This window comes from Triticum aestivum, chromosome 7A (genome assembly GCF_018294505.1).
Source record: "Triticum aestivum cultivar Chinese Spring chromosome 7A, IWGSC CS RefSeq v2.1, whole genome shotgun sequence".
Taxonomy (NCBI): Eukaryota; Viridiplantae; Streptophyta; class Magnoliopsida; order Poales; family Poaceae; genus Triticum; species Triticum aestivum.
This window is the reverse complement of record NC_057812.1, coordinates 369,274,569-369,290,672: the sequence shown is the minus strand read 5'-3', so window position 1 is coordinate 369,290,672 and position 16,104 is coordinate 369,274,569.

The following is a 16,104-nucleotide window of genomic DNA, read 5'->3' as shown; positions in this document are numbered from 1 at the left end:
GTGAGCGACGGCGCCGGACGGGCTCGGGCGGGCCGCGCCCGGGCTTCGCGGGCCGCGCGGGAGAGGGGAGAGAGGCAGTGACACATGGCGTGATGGGAGTGGTCGGCGGCGATGCTGTGGTGACGTGTCGCCTCCCGGTTGGCCGGAGCGACGTGAAGGCGGGGTGGACGCGTCCGCCGGTGAGCGGACATGTCCGGCGCGCGGAGGGAGGCGAGATCTAGGGTTTGGACTGCAGGATTTTGAAGGGGATGACATATATATAGGTAGAGGGAGCGAGTGTCCAAATTGAGCACGGTTTGCGGCCATGCGATCGTGATCGAACGACCGAGATGATGGAAGGGGTTTAGGTGGGTTTTGGGCCACTTTGGAGGGGTGTTGGGCTGCAGCACACACAAGGCCTTTTCGGTCCCTCGGTCAACCGTTGGAGTATCAAACAAAGTCTAAATGGCACGAAACTTGACAGGCGGTCTACCGGTAGTAAACCAAGGCCGCATGACAAGTCTCGGTCCAATCCGATAACGTTTAACACCCGCACACGACAAGAGGTAGAAAGAGACAACGGAGGACATAGGAGCGTCGGATTGCAAAACAGACAACGGGGAAAATGCTCAGATGCTTGAGACGAACACGTATGCAAATGCATTGCACATGATGACATGATATGAGATGCATGACACGCAAGCAAAGACAAGGCAACAACAACGAATAACTAGAAGACACCTTGCACATCGGTCTCGGGGCGTTACAATAATTCAAATTTGAACTACATGCACATTCTCTAGTGCATATAAACTGGTTGAAAAATCAAATATGTGTCCTTGGGTGCATGCTTAGGTCCCATGCAAGAAATGGGAATGAATTTCAAACACCCTGCCATCGTCACTCGGCCGCAAACATTGAGATACTTGGTTTTTAAATTCTATTAAATCCAAAACTTATCTGAAATTCATGAAACTTGGCATGCTATCATGGAGCGGCACCAACATGCTGTGGTAAAAATTTTGTCCCATTTGGGGCAGGTTTGGGGTATAAGCTTCTCCCAAACCAGAGCTTCTCACAACAAATGTGATGGTTTCGGTACGGAACGTGCCACCTTTGGGGACGAAACAATATCCGTTGCCTCCTATTGCTTTCAAAAAATTTCGAGTGTCAACATAAAACAACAAGAGTGTTGTGTTCAGTTTTGGAATTTTCAGGGTTCATCTGGACATTTTTATACATTAACTGGGTTTTCCAGGCATCTTATGCACATCATTCAAATTTGAACTACATGCACATTCTCCAGTGCATATAAATTGGTTGAAAAATCAAATATGTGTCATTGGGTGCATGCTTAGGTCCCATGCAAGAAATGGGAATGAATTTCAAACACCCTCCCACCGTCACTCGGCCGCAAACATTGACCGCAAACATTGAGATACCTGGTTTTTAAATTCTAGTAAATCCAAAACTTGTCTGAAATTCATGAAACTTGGCATGCTATCATGGAGCCGCATCAACATGCCGTGGTATAATTTTTGTCCCATTTTGGGCAGGTTTTGGTTTAAGCTTCTCACAAACCATAGCTTCTCACAACAAGCATGATGGTTTCCGTAGGGAACGTGCCACCTTTGGGGAAGAAACAATATCCATTGCCTCTTATTGCTTTCACTTTTTTTCGAGTGTCAACATAGAACAACAAGAGTGTTGTGTTCAGTCTTGGAATTTTTTGGGGTTTGTTTGGACATTTTTATACATTAACTGGGTTTTCCGGGCATTTTATGCACATAATTAAATTTGAACTACATGCACATTCTCCAGTGCATATAAACTGGTTGAAAAATCAAATATGTGTCCTTGGGTGCATGCTTAGGTCCCATAGAAGAAATCTGAATGAATTTCAAACACCCTGCCACCGTCGCTCGGCCGCAAACATTGAGATACCTGGTTTTTAAATTCTAGTAAATCGAAAACTTGTCTGAAATTCATGAAACATGGCATGCTATCATGGAGAGGCATCAACATGTTTTGGTAAAATTTTTGTCCCATTTGGGGCAGGTTTGGGTATAAGCTTCTCACAAACGAGAGCTTCTCTCAACAAGCATGATGGTTTCGGTAGGGAACGTGCCACCTTTGGGGACGAAACGATATTCGTTGCCTCTTATTGCTTTCAAAAAATTTCGAGTGTCAACATAGAACAACAAGAGTGTTGTGTTCAATTTTGGAATTTTTTGGGGTTCCTTTAGACATTTTATACATTAACTGGGTTTTCCAGGCATTTTATGTGCATAATTCAGGTTTGAACTAGATGCACATTCTCCAGTGCTATAAACTGGTTAAAAAATCAAATGTGTGTCCCTGGGAGCATGCTTAGGTCCCATGCAAGAAATGTGAATGAATTTCAAACACCCTGCCACCGTCACTCGGCCGCAAACATTTAGATACTTGGTTTTTAAATTCTAGTAAATCCAAAACTCGTATTAAATTCATGAAACTTGGCATGCTATCATGGAGCGGCATCAACATGCTGTGGTAAAAATGTTGTCCCATTTGGGGCAGGTTTGGGTATAAGCTTCTCACAAACCAGAGCTTCTCACAACAAGCGTGATGGTTTCGGCAGGGAACATGCCACCTTTGGGGACGAAACGATATCCATTGCCTCTTATTGCATTCAAAAATTTTTGAGTGTCAACATAGAACAACAAGAGTGTTGTGTTCAATTTTGGAAATTTTCGGGGTTCGTTTGGACATTTTTATAGATTAAGTGGGTTTTCCAGGCATTTTATGTGCATATTTCAAATTTGAACTACATGCACATTCTCCAGTGCATATAAACTAGTTGAAAAATCAAATATGTGTCCTTGGGTGCATGATTAGATAACATGCAAGAAATGGGAATGAATTTCAAACACCCTGCCACCGTCACACGACCGCAATCATTGAGATACCTGGTTTTTAAATTCTAGTAATTCCAAAACTCGTCTGAAATTCATGAAACTTGGCTTGCTATCATGGAGAGGCATCAACATGCTGTGGTAAATTTTTTGTCCCATTTGGGGCACGTTTGGGTATAAGCTTCTCACAAACCAGAGCTTCTCACAACAAGCGTGATTGTTTCGGTAGGGAACATGCCACCTTTGGGGACAAAACGATATCTGTTGCCTCTAATTACTTTCAAAAAATTTAGAGTGTCAACATAGAACAACAAGAGTGTTGTGTTCAATTTTAGAATTTTTTGCGGTTCGTTTGGACATTTTATACATTAACTGGGTTTTCCAGGCATTTTATGTGCATAATTCAGGTTTGAACTACATGCACATTCTCCAGTGCTATATACTAGTTGAAAAATCAAATATGTGTCCTTGGGAGCATGCTTACGACCCATGCAAGAAATATGAATGAATTTCAAACACCCTGCCACTGTCACTCGGCCGCAAACATTGAAATACTTGGTTTTTAAATTCTAGTAAATCAAAAACTCGTATTAAATTCATGAAACTTGGCATGCTATCATGGAGCGGCATCAACATGCTGTGGTACAAATTTTGTCCCATTTGGGGCAGGTTTGGGTATAAGCTTATCGCAAACCAGAGCTTCTCACAACGAGCGTGATGGTTTCGGTAGGGAACGTGCCACCTTTGGGGACGAAACGATATCAATTGCCTCTTATTGCTTTCAAATTTTTTTGAGTGTCAACGTAGAACAACAAGAGTGTTGTGTTCAATTTTGGAAGTTTTCGGGGTTCGCTTGGACATTTTTATAGATTAACTGGGTTTTCCAGGCATTTTATGTGCATAATTCAAATTTGAACTACATGCACATTCTCCAGTGCATATAAACTGGTTGAAAAGTCAAATATGTGTCCTTGGGTGCATGCTTAGGTCCCATGCAAGAAATGGGAATGAATTTCAAACACCCTGCCACCGTCACACAGCCGCAATCATTGAGATACCTGGTTTTTAAATTCTAGTAAATCCAAAACTCGTCTGGAATTCATGAAACTTAGCATGCTATCATGGAGAGGCATCAACATGCTATGGTAAAATTTTTGTCCCATTTGGGGCAGGTTTGGGTATAAGCTTCTCACAACAAGCGTGATTGTTTCGGTTGGGAACGTGCCACCTTTGGGGACGAAACGATATCCGTTGCCTCTAATTGCTTTCAAAAAATTTCGAGTGTCAACATAGAACAACAAGAGTGTTGTGTTCAATTTTGGAATTTTTTTGAGATTCGTTTGGACATTTTTATACATTAACTGGGTTTTCCAGGCATTTTATGTGCATAATTTAATGCACATTCTCTAGTGCATCTAAACTGGCTGAAAAATCAAATATGTGTCCTTGGGTGCATGCTTAGGCCCCTTGCAAGAAATGGGAATGAATTTCAAACATCATGCCATCGTCACTCGGCTGCAAACATTGAGATACTTGGTTTTTAAATTCTATTAAATCCAAAACTTGTCTGAAATTCATGAAACTTGGCATGCTATCATAGAGCGGCGTCAACATGCCGTGGTAAAAAAATTTTGTACCATTTGGGGCAGGTTTGGGTATAAGTTTCTCCCAAACCAGAGCTTCTCACAACAAGCGTGATGGTTTCGGTAGGGAACGCGCCACCTTTGGGAAAGAAACGATATCCGTCGCCTCTTATTGCTTTCAAAAAATTTCGAGTGTCAACATAGAACAAAAAGAGTGTTGTGTTCAATTTTCGAATTTTCGGTGTTCGTTTGGACATTTTTATACATTAACTGGGTTTTCCAGGCATTTTATGCACGTAATTCAAATTTGAACTACATGCACATTCTCAAGTGCATATAAGCTGGTTAAAAAATCAAATATGTGTCCTTGGGTGCATGCTTAGGTCCCATGCAAGAAATAGGAATGAATTTCAAACACCCTGCCACCGTCACTCGGCCGCAAACATTGACATACCTACTTTTTAAATTCTAATAAATCCAAAACTTGTCCGAAATTTATGAAACTTGGCATGCTATCATGGAGCGGCATCAACATGCCGTGGTATAATTTTTGTCCCATTATGGGCAGGTTTGGGTTTAAGCTTCTCACAAACCATAGCTTCTCACAAACCATAGCTTCTCACAACAAGCATAATGGTTTTCGGTAGGGAACGTGCCACCTTTGGGGACGAAACAATATCCATTGCCTCTTATTGCATTCACATTTTTTCGAGTGTCTACATAGAACAACAAGAGTGTGGTGTTCAGTTTTGGAATTTTTCGGGGTTCGTTCGGACATTTTTAGACATTAACTGGGTTTTCCAGGCATTTTATGCACATAATTCAAATTTGACCTACATGCACATTCTCCAGTGCATATAAACTGGTTGAAAAATCAAATATGTGTCCTTGGGTGCATGCTTAGATCCCATGCAAGAAATGGGAATGAATTTCAAACACCCTACCACCGTCGCTCGGCCGCAAAAATTGAGATACCTGGTTTTAATTTCTAGTAAATCCAAAACTTGTTTGAAATTCATGAAACTTGGCATGCTATCATGGAGAGGCATCAACATGCTGTGGTAAATTTTTTGTCCCATTTGGGGTAGGTTTGGGTATATAAGCTTCTCACAAACGAGAGCTTCTCTCAACAAGAGTGATGGTTTCGGTAGGGAACGTGCCACCTTTGGGGACGAAACGATATCCGTTGCCTCTTATTGCTTTCAAAAAAATTCGACTGTCAACATAGAACAACAAGAGTGTTGTGTTCCATTTTGGAATTTTTTGGGGTTCGTTTGGACATTTTATACATTAACTGGGTTTTCCAGGCATTTTATGTGCATAATTCAGGTTTGAACTACATGCACATTCTCCAATGCTATAAACTAGTTGAAAAATGAAATATGTGTCCTTGGGAGCATGCTTAGGTCCCATGCAAGAAATGTGAATGAATTTCAAACACCCTGCCACCGTCACTCAGCCGCAAACATTGAGATACTTGGTTTTTAAATTCTAGTAAATCCAAAACTCGTATTAAATTCATGAAACTTGGCATGCTATCATGGAGTGGCATCAACACGTTGTGGTAAAATTTTTGTCCCATTTGGGGCAGGTTTGGGTATAAGCTTCTCCCAAACCAGAGCTTCTCACAACAAGCGTGATGGTTTCGGTAGGGAACGCGCCACCTTTGGGAAAGAAACGATATCCGTTGCCTCTTATTGCTTTCAAAAAATTTCGAGTGTCAACATAGAACAAAAAGAGTGTTGTGTTCAATTTTCGAATTTTCGTTGTTCGTTTGGACATTTTTATACATTAACTGGGTTTTCCAGGCATTTTATGCACGTAATTCAAATTTGAACTACATGCACATTCTCCAGTGCATATAAGCTGGTTAAAAAATCAAATATGTGTCCTTGGGTGCATGCTTAGGTCCCATGCAAGAAATAGGAATGAATTTCAAACACCCTGCCACCGTCACTCGGCCGCAAACATTGACATACCTACTTTTTAAATTCTAATAAATCCAAAACTTGTCCGAAATTTATGAAACTTGGCATGCTATCATGGAGCGGCATCAACATGCCGTGGTATAATTTTTGTCCCATTATGGGCAGGTTTGGGTTTAAGCTTCTCACAAACCATAGCTTCTCACAAACCATAGCTTCTCACAACAAGCATAATGGTTTTCGGTAGGGAACGTGCCACCTTTGGGGACGAAACAATATCCATTGCCTCTTATTGCATTCACATTTTTTCGAGTGTCTACATAGAACAACAAGAGTGTGGTGTTCAGTTTTGGAATTTTTCGGGGTTCGTTCGGACATTTTTAGACATTAACTGGGTTTTCCAGGCATTTTATGCACATAATTCAAATTTGACCTACATGCACATTCTCCAGTGCATATAAACTGGTTGAAAAATCAAATATGTGTCCTTGGGTGCATGCTTAGATCCCATGCAAGAAATGGGAATGAATTTCAAACACCCTACCACCGTCGCTCGGCCGCAAAAATTGAGATACCTGGTTTTAATTTCTAGTAAATCCAAAACTTGTTTGAAATTCATGAAACTTGGCATGCTATCATGGAGAGGCATCAACATGCTGTGGTAAATTTTTTGTCCCATTTGGGGTAGGTTTGGGTATATAAGCTTCTCACAAACGAGAGCTTCTCTCAACAAGAGTGATGGTTTCGGTAGGGAACGTGCCACCTTTGGGGACGAAACGATATCCGTTGCCTCTTATTGCTTTCAAAAAAATTCGACTGTCAACATAGAACAACAAGAGTGTTGTGTTCCATTTTGGAATTTTTTGGGGTTCGTTTGGACATTTTATACATTAACTGGGTTTTCCAGGCATTTTATGTGCATAATTCAGGTTTGAACTACATGCACATTCTCCAGTGCTATAAACTAGTTGAAAAATGAAATATGTGTCCTTGGGAGCATGCTTAGGTCCCATGCAAGAAATGTGAATGAATTTCAAACACCCTGCCACCGTCACTCAGCCGCAAACATTGAGATACTTGGTTTTTAAATTCTAGTAAATCCAAAACTCGTATTAAATTCATGAAACTTGGCATGCTATCATGGAGTGGCATCAACACGTTGTGGTAAAATTTTTGTCCCATTTGGGGCAGGTTTGGGTATAAGCTTCTCCCAAACCAGAGCTTCTCACAACAAGCGTGATGGTTTCGGTAGGGAACGTGCCACCTTTGGGGACGAAACGATATCTGTTGCCTCTTATTGCTTTCAAAAAATTTCGAGTCTCAACATAGAACAACAAGAGTGTTGTGTTTAGTTTTGGAATTTTCGGTGTTCGTTTGGACATTTTTATAAATTAACTGGGTTTTCCAGGCATTTTATGCACATAATTCAAATTTGAACTACATGCACATTCTCTAGTGCATATAAACTGGCTGAAAAATCAAATATGTGTCCTTGGGTGCATGCTTAGGTCCCTTGCAAGAAATGGGAATGAATTTCAAACATCATGCCATCGTCACTTGGCTGCAAACATTGAGATACTTGGTTTTTAAATTCTATTAAATCCAAAACTTGTCTGAAATTCATGAAACTTGGCATGCTATCATGGAGCGGCGTCAACATGCCGTGGTAAAATTTTTTTGTACCATTTGGGCAGGTTTGGGTATAAGTTTGTCTCAAACCAGAGCTTCTCACAACAAGCGTGATGGTTTCGGTAGGGAACGTGCCACCTTTGGGGACGAAACGATATCCGTTGCCTCTTATTGCTTTCAAAAAATTTCGAGTGTCAACATAGAACAAAAAGAGTGTTGTGTTCAGTTTTCGAATTTTCGGTGTTCGTTTAGACATTTTTATACATTAACTGGGTTTTCCAGGCATTTTATGCACGTAATTCAATTTTGAACTACATGCACATTCTCCAGTGCATATAAACTGGTTAAAAAATCAAATATGTGTCCTTGGGTGCATGCTTAGGTCCCATGCAAGAAATGGGAATGAATTTCAAACACCCTGCCACCGTCACTCGGCCACAAACATTGAGATACCTGCTTTTTAAATTCTAATAAATCCAAAACTTGTCCGAAATTCATGAAACTTGGCATGCTATCATGGAGCGGCATCAACATGCCGTGGTATAATTTTTGTCCCATTATGGGCAGGTTTGGGTTTAAGCTTCTCACAAACCATAGCTTCTCACAAACCATAGCTTCTCACAACAAGCATAATGGTTTTCGGTAGGGAACGTGCCACCTTTGGGGACGAAACAATATCCATTGCCTCTTATTGCATTCACTTTTTTTCGAGTGTCAACATAGAACAACAAGAGTGTGGTGTTCAGTTTTGGAATTTTTCGGGGTTCGTTCGGACATTTTTAGACATTAACTGTGTTTTCCAGGCATTTTATGCACATAATTCAAATTTGACCTACATGCACATTCTCCAGTGCATATAAACTGGTTGAAAAATCAAATATGTGTCCTTGGGTGCATGCTTAGGTCCCATGCAAGAAATGGGAATGAATTTCAAACACCCTACCACCGTCGCTCGGCCGCAAATATTGAGATACCTGGTTTTAATTTCTAGTAAATCCAAAACTTGTTTGAAATTCATGAAACTTGGCATGCTATCATCGATAGGCATCAACATGCTGTGGTAAATTTTTTGTCCCATTTGGGGTAGGTTTGGGTATATAAGCTTCTCACAAACGAGAGCTTCTCTCAACAAGAGTGATGGTTTTGGTAGGGAACGTGCCACCTTTGGGGACGAAACGATATCCGTTGCCTCTTATTGCTTTCAAAAAAATTCGACTGTCAACATAGAACAACAAGAGTGTTGTGTTTCATTTTGGAATTTTTTGGGGTTCGTTTGGACATTTTATACATTAACTGGGTTTTCCAGGCATTTTATGTGCATAATTCAGGTTTGAACTACATGCACATTCTCCAGTGCTATAAACTAGTTGAAAAATGAAATATGTGTCCTTGGGAGCATGCTTAGGTCCCATGCAAGAAATGTGAATGAATTTCAAACACCCTGCCACCGTCACTCGGCCGCAAACATTTAGATACTTGGTTTTTAAATTCTAGTAAATCCAAAACTCGTATTAAATTCATGAAACTTGGCATGCTATCATGGAGCAGCATCAACATGTTGTGGTAAATTTTTTGTCCCATTTGGGGAAGGTTTGGGTATAAGCTTCTCCCAAACCAGAGCTTCTCACAACAAGCGTGATGGTTTCGGTAGGGAACGTGCCACCTTTGGGGACGAAACGATATCCATTGCCTCTTATTGCATTCAAAAAATTTTGAGTGTCAACATAGAACAACAAGAGTGTTGTGTTCAATTTTGGAAATTTTCGGGGTTCGTTTGGACATTTTTATAGATTAAGTGGGTTTTCCAGGCATTTTATGTGCATATTTCAAATTTGAACTACATGCACTTTCTCCAGTGCATATAAACTAGTTGAAAAATCAAATATGTGTCCTTGGGTGCATGATTAGATAACATGCAAGAAATGGGAATGAAATTCAAACACCCTGCCACCGTCACACGGCCGCAATCATTGAGATACCTGGTTTTTAAATTCTAGTAATTCCAAAACTCATCTGAAATTCATGAAACTTGGCATGCTATCATGGAGAGGCATCAACATGCTGTGGTAAAAATTTTGTCCCATTTGGGGCACGTTTGGGTATAAGCTTCTCACAAACCAGAGCTTCTCACAACAAGCGTGATTGTTTCGGTAGGGAACATGCCACCTTTGGGGACGAAACGATATCCGTTGCCTCTAATTACTTTCAAAAAATTTAGAGTGTCAACATAGAACAACAAGAGTGTTGTGTTCAATTTTGGAATTTTTTGCGGTTCGTTTGGACATGTTATACATTAACTGGGTTTTCCAGGCATTTTATGTGCATAATTCAGGTTTGAACTACATGCATATTCTCCAGTGCTATAAACTAGTTGAAAAATCAAATATGTGTCCTTGGGAGCATGCTTACGACCCATGCAAGAAATGTGAATGAATTTCAAACACCCTGCCACTGTCACTCGGCCGCAAACATTGAGATACTTGGTTTTTAAATTCTAGTAAATTGAAAACTCGTATTAAATTCATGAAACTTGGCATGCTATCATGGAGCGGCATCAACATGCTATGGTAAAAATTTTGTCCCATTTGGGGCAGGTTTGGGTATAAGCTTATCGCAAACTAGAGCTTCTCACAACGAGCGTGATGGTTTCGGTAGGGAACGTGCCACCTTTGGGGACGAAACAATATCAATTGCCTCTTATTGCTTTCAAAAAAATTTGAGTGTCAACGTAGAACAACAAGAGTGTTGTGTTCAATTTTGGAATTTTTCGGGGTTCGTTCGGAAATTTTTAGACATTAACTGTGTTTTCCAGGCATTTTATGTGCATAATTCAAATTTGAACTACATGCACATTCTCCAGTGCATATAAACTGGTTGAAAAGTCAAATATGTGTCCTTGGGTGCATGCTTAGGTCCCATGCAAGAAATGGGAATGAGCTTCAAACACCATGCCACCGTCGCTCGGCCGCAAATATTGAGAAACCTGGTTTTTAAATTCTAGTAATTCCAAAACTCGTCTGGAATTCATGAAACTTAGCATGCTATCATGGAGAGGCATCAACATGCTGTGGTAAAATTTTTGTCCCATTTGGGGTAGGTTTGGGTATATAAGCTTCTCACAAACGAGAGCTTCTCTCAACAAGAGTGATGGTTTCGGTAGGGAACGTGCCACCTTTGGGGACGAAACGATATCCGTTGCCTCTTATTGCTTTAAAAAAAATTCGACTGTCAACATAGAACAACAAGAGTGTTGTGTTCCATTTTGGAATTTTTTGGGGTTCGTTTGGACATTTTATACATTAACTGGGTTTTCCAGGCATTTTATGTGCATAATTCAGGTTTGAACTACATGCACATTCTCCAGTGCTATAAACTGGTTGAAAAATGGAATATGTGTCCTTGGGAGCATGCTTAGGTCCCATGCAAGAAATGTGAATGAATTTCAAATACCCTGCCACCGTCACTCGGCCGCAAACATTGAGATACTTGGTTTTTAAATTCTAGTAAATCCAAAACTCGTATTAAATTCATGAAACTTGGCATGCTATCATGGAGCGGCATCAACATGTCGTGGTAAAAATTTTGTCCCATTTGGGGCAGGTTTGGGTATAAGGTTCTCACAAACCAGAGCTTCTCACAACAAGCGTGATGGTTTAGGTAGGGAACGTGCCACGTTTGGGGACGAAACGATATCCATTGCCTCTTATTGCTTTAAAAAATTTCGAGTGTCAACATAGAACAACAAGAGTGTTGTGTTCAATTTTGGAATTTTTCGAGATTCATTTGGACATTTTTATACATTAACTGAGTTTTCCAGGCATTTTATGAGCATAATTCAAATTTGAACTTCATGCACATTCTCCAGTGCATATAAACTGGTTGAAAAATCAAATATGTGTCCTCGGGTGCATACTTAGGTCCCATACAAGAAATGGAAAGAATTTCAAACACCCTGCCACCGTCACCCAGCCGCAAACATTGAGATACCTCATTTTTATATTCTAGGAAATTCAAAACTCGTCTGAAATTCATGAAACTTGGCATGCTATCACAGAGCGGCATCAACATGTCATGGTATAATATTTGTCCCACTTGGGACATGTTTGGGTATAAGCTTCTCACAAACCAGAGCTTCTCACAACAAGCGTGATGGTTTCGGTAGGGAACGTGCCACCTTTGGGGACAAAACGATATCCATTGCCTCTTATTGCATTCAAATTTTTTCGACTGTCAACATAGAACAACAAGAGTGTTGTGTTCAATTTTGGATTATTTAGTGGTTCGGTTGGACATTTTTATACATTAACTGGGTTTTCCTGGCATTTTATGCACATAATTCAAATTTGAACTACATGCACATTCTCCAGTGCATATAAACTGGTTGAAAAATCAAATATGTGTCCTTGGTTGTATGCTTAGGTCCCATGCAATAAATGAGAAGGAATTTCAAACACCCGGCCGCCGTCACTCGGCCGCACATATTGAGATACCTGGTTTTCAAATTCTAGTAAATCCAAAACTCGTTTGAAATTCGTAATACTTGGCATGCTATCATGGAGTGGCATCAACATGCCGTGGTAAAAATTTTGTCCCATTTGGGGCAGGTTTGGGTATAAGCTTCTCACAAACCAACGCTTCTCAAAACAAGCATGATGGTTTCGGTAGGGAACGTGCCATCTTTGGGGACAAAACGATATCCTTTGCCTCTTATTGCTTTCAATTTTTTTCGACTGTCAACATAGAACAACAAGAGTGTTGTGTTCAATTTTGGAATTTTTCGGGGTTCGTCTGGACATTTTTATACATTAACTGGATTTTCCAGGCATTTTATGAGCATAATTCTAATTTGAACTACATGCACATTCTCTATTGCATATAAACTGGTTGAAAAATCAAATATGTGTCCTTGGGTGCATGCTTAGGTCTCATGCAAGAGATGACCCTGCGGCCGTCACTCGGCCGCAAACATTGAGATACCTGGTTTTTAAATTCTAGTAAATCCAAAACTCGTCTGAAATTCATGAAACTTGGCATGCTATCATGGAGCGGCATCAACATGCTGTGGTATAATTTTTGTCCCACTTGGGACATGTTTGGGTATAAGCTTCTCACAAACCAGAGCTTCTCACAACAAGCATGATGGTTTCGGTAGGGAACGTGCCACCTTTGGGGACGAAACGATATCCGTTGCCTCTTATTGCTTTCATAATTTTTTGAGTGTCAACATAGAACAACAAGAGTGTTGTGTTCAGTTTTGGAATTTTTCGAGGTTCGTTTGGACATTTTTATACATTAAGTGGGTTTTCCAGGCATTTTATGTGCATAATTCAAATTTGAACTACATGCACATTTCGTGACCCTTGGTGGAGGGGTCCGAAAGCAACCCTAACTCTTGTTTCCCCACACATACAGACTCTAAAGTACTTCGTCCCATGCTTCGAAAATACATGGGCCTGGCCCAATAATAAGGTGACGCAGCAGCTAAAATAGCCTCTGGACGAAATTTGTGAAGTGGCATCTTGTATATTTCGTCCCATGCTTCATGCACTCATTATGGTAGCTTCACAGTCCTGGAATCATCACTTGTAACTCCGTTCTTGTTCCCCTTGCGCATGCCATCATATCCATGCTTGAACTTGCTGCAAGGTTCATCTTTCTTGTCTAAGCTAGGCCCTTCATTTGTAAGCAAAACAAATGTATCCAATTTAGGCAGCATCATATTCTCATGAACATTAGAATCGTTACCAAGAAACGAAAGTACCTGATAATTCAATTGGCGTGCGCGAGCTCTAGTAATTGGTCTAGTATGTAGCAATGGTATTGATGTCCTCATCATCCTCCCCTTCTTGAAATGAAGTCGCCCTCGATGAAAGTTCATCGTCCTCACCCAAATAAGGCTTCAAATCTGCAATGTTTAAAGTGGGACTAACCCCAAAATCTGCAGGCAGCTCAAGTTTATATGCATTATCATTTATTTTCTCTAACACCTTAAAAGGACTATCAGCATGTGGCATTAGCTTTGATTTGCGCAAATTAGGAAATCTATCCTTACGCAAATGTAACCAAACAAGATCTCCAGGTGCAAACACAACATGTTTTCTACCCATATCTCCAGCAAGTTTATATTTAGCATTCATACGCTCAATGCTTTCCTTAGTTAACTCATGCATTTTTAAAATCAATTCAGCACGTTCTTTAGCATTAAAATTAACCTTCTCCAAAGATGGAAGAGGCAACAAATCAATAGGTGCACGAGGTAGGAAACCATACACAAATTCAAAAGGGCACATCTTAGTAGTAGAATGCAATGAACGATTATAAGAAAATTCAATATGAGGCAAGCATTCTTCCCACATTTTCTTGTTATTCTTCAAAACAGCCCTAAGCATAGTAGACAATGTTCTATTGACTACTTCAGTTTGTCCATCAGTTTGGGGTTGACAAGTAGTACTAAAAAGCAGCTTAGTGCCCAACTTAGCCCATAAACATCTCCAAAAGTGGCTAAGAAATTTAGTATCACTATCTGAAACAATAGTATTTGGCACACCATGCAAGCGAATAATTTCACGAAAGAACAAATCAGCAACATTAACAGCATCATCGCTTTTATGACATGGTATAAAGTGTGCCATTTTCGAGAACCTATCCACGACAACAAATATGCTATCCCTCCCCTTCTTTGTTCGAGGTAAACCTAAAACAAAGTCCATAGATATATCCTCCCAAGGAACACTAGGTACAGGCAAAGGCATATATAAACCATGAGGATTGAGTCGTGACTTAGCTTTTTGACATGTAGTGCAGCGAGCAACAAAACGCTCAACATCCCGTCTCATCTTTGGCCAAAAGAAATGTGTAGCAAGTATATCCTCCGTCTTCTTGATGCCAAAGTGTCCCATTAATCCTCCTCCATGCGCCTCCTGCAACAACAAAAGATGAACGGAGCTAGCTGGAGTGCATAGCTTGTTAGCACGAAACACAAATCCATCATTAAGAACGAACTTGTTCCAAGTTCTCCCTTCCTTACAATTATGCAATACATCTTTAAATTCAGCATCATGAACATATTGATCTTTGATTGTCTCCAAACCAAATATTTTAAAGACAAGTTGTGAAAGCATAGTATAAAGATGAGACAATGCATCAACCATAACATTTTCTTTACCCTTCTTGTGTTTAATGACATAAGGGAAAGTCTCAATGAATTCAACCCATTTAGCATGTCTACGGTTCAGTTTTGCTTGACTTTTAATGTGTTTCAAAGATTCATGATCAGAATGTATAACAAATTCCTTGGGCCATAAATAATGTTGCCATGTTTCTAAGGTCCGAACAAGAGCATATAATTCTTTATCATAAGTAGAATAGTTCAGACTAGGCCCACTCAATTTTTTACAAAAGTATGCAACAGGTTTGCCATCTTGTAATAACACACCTCCTAATCCAATTCCACTAGCATCACATTCAAACTCAAAAGTCTTATTGAAATTAGGAAGTTGGAGTAAAGGAGCATGTGTCAACTTATCTTTCAATACCGTGAAGGCTTCTTCCTGTGCGGTACCCCAAACAAAAGGCACACCCTTCTTTGTAAGCTCATTGAGAGGTGCAGCAATGGTGCTGAAATCTCTCACAAAATGCCTATAGAAACCAGCGAGGCCAAGGAAACTCCTCACTTGTGTGACCGTTTTGGGCTGCGGCCAACTCTCAATAGCTTCAATCTTGGCTTTATCAACTTCAATTCCCTGTGGAGTAACAACATAGCCAAGAAAAGATACTCGGTCGGTGCAAAAGGTGCACTTTCCAAGGTTACCAAACGAACGTGCATCACGTAGAGCAATAAAAACAGCACGTAAATGTTCCAAATGTTCCTCCAAAGATTTGCTATAAATCAGTATATCATCAAAATAGACTACCACAAATCGTCCAATGAAAGCATGTAAAACTTCGTTCATTAGTCTCATGAAAGTACTAGGTGCATTAGTTAACCCAAAAGGCATGACTAACCACTCATATAAACCAAACTTAGTTTTAAATGCCGTTTTCCATTCATCTCCCAATTTCATACGAATTTGATGGTAGCCACTACGCAAATCA